The sequence below is a fragment of the Etheostoma spectabile genome, chromosome 5 (genome assembly GCF_008692095.1).
Source record: "Etheostoma spectabile isolate EspeVRDwgs_2016 chromosome 5, UIUC_Espe_1.0, whole genome shotgun sequence".
NCBI classification, from domain to species: Eukaryota; Metazoa; Chordata; class Actinopteri; order Perciformes; family Percidae; genus Etheostoma; species Etheostoma spectabile.
The window spans coordinates 21,298,424-21,300,314 of NC_045737.1; the positions used below are offsets into that span (position 1 = coordinate 21,298,424).

The following is a 1,891-nucleotide window of genomic DNA, read 5'->3' on the forward strand; positions in this document are numbered from 1 at the left end:
TGTGTGTGTGTGTGTGTGTGCGTGTGTGTGAATCTATGTAGGTTGAGGCTGTTTTACAACATGAATACAGACACTTGATGCAGAATGACATATTCATTATGTGAGTGTGTGCACATGTGATATTTGGCAACGTGCTCCAATTCCTTATAGACTTTCTCTGTTTGTTGGCAGCAAGCAACATCCCTGAGGAGGCTTAGTTCTCATGTCCTACTGTGTTAGGAAATTTTCCAATGACATCTTGAACTGCCATCAGCCCACAATGAAATGAACTATTTCCTGAAGTGTAAGGGCTGTTTAATAATGGCTGAAAATTATTTTAGATTGCTCTTCAGTTTAACATATATGCTACAAAAACATTTTATGAAAACTCTCTTATTTGTAAAACAATTTATTGGTAATTTTCTTTCGAGAAATCATCATTTTTTTCATTTATTCTTTTAATCTTTTCCCTCATCTCTGATGTTGTATCATGTGAAAATACAATAAACAAACTCATGAATGGAATGACTCATGCTTTTTCAAGTAGCTTTATTTCCAAACTGGAGAGGGAAGATGACAGATGGCAGATAGAAGATTGTAAAGCTCAGACCATGCAGTTTGGCCCAAACACAGTAGGAGAAGAGACAGTACAAGCGGTTTCAGGGAGAGAATGGTGATCTAGAGACAGATTACTACATCTGTCACCTTTTAGCCATAATTCGTACTTTTTAAAATAAACAAAGCAGCAGTCTCACCACATAAACCCATGGTTGGGGGATGTGAGCAGCATTGCAACTCTATTTGTTGGAAACAGCCTCTGTGGCTATTTTTGTTGAATATTGCTTTGCTAAAGCTGTTTGTATTTCTGGGGAGGAAATAACCCTTTTAGATGACACCAGGGAACAGATATTCAAGAGCACAAAGCTCTTACTCAACACTCAATACAACCATTATGTTTGATCAGTTATTTGAATCTCTAAACATCTCTGTGTGGTATGGATTGTAGCCTGCAAAAAGCCTGCAAATCATCCAACTGAAACAGGCTATGGGTGCTGGTGACATTTTCATGTTTGATTACTTTTTCAGGAAAAGTTTGACAACAGTGCTGAAGAGAGATTTTCCTGCTGCAATATGCTTAAAAAATGTACATCCATGAATGTGCTTGTATTTTGGATTAAACATTTTGCTGTATGATAACTTGATGAAACAATGACATATGTTACATTGTAGATTCTGCATTATGCACATAACTCAAAGTTTATGTTCCTTCAATTCAACACAAATACATCCCAAACTCAAATATAGCTCAATCTCCACAAAGCAAGAGCTTGACGGCACAAATCGATTCAGCTCTTATTAAAAATCTGTACAGTGATCTCGCTCTTTGATATCAGTTCCACGTTGCTTGATTTTCAGAATAAAAGCATAGTAGCCTAACTGAACAATAAATAGGTAACAGACAGAAAACACAATAGTTTGAAATAAATAATTACAGTGTTTTCAATCTTTTCCTCCCGTCACATACACCAAATATAAAGAAATACTTTGTTAAAGCAACACAGAGCCAGATATCACTGAATCAAGCTGGTGTCCTATAAGGCTCGTTGGTCCCTAGAGGGTGTTCACTAAATAGCCAAGTACAGATAAACACTGACTTTCAGTTCAATAAGACTCAACTCAATGTAGCAATGTACTACTGATCTGTCCATCAAGTAGAAACATTCACAAAGTGATGCCTCCACCAGAAAATCTGGTCTCTCTCTATTTGTATCAATATTACAGTAGATGTGCAGTACATAGCAGCCAGCGGAGGCACTGACACTCTTTACAGAAAAGCATTAAAGTCAACTTGCGCGCGCACACGCACGCACGCACGCACGCGCACACACACACACACACACACACACACACA

The 1,891-nt window shown here is 37.8% G+C and overlaps 1 protein-coding gene across 3 annotated transcripts in view; it reads right to left on the reverse strand.

Annotated features, from left to right (window-relative positions):
- Nucleotides 1–514: 514 nt before the first annotated feature.
- adra2b (adrenoceptor alpha 2B) overlaps nt 515–1,891 on the reverse strand; it is a 5,699-nt gene continuing 4,322 nt past the window's right edge. For all 3 annotated transcript variants that reach the window (XM_032516851.1, XM_032516850.1, XM_032516849.1), the window contains one exon: nt 515–1,891. This exon is cut by the window's right edge. The gene's annotated coding sequence lies outside the window, so the exon portion shown is untranslated.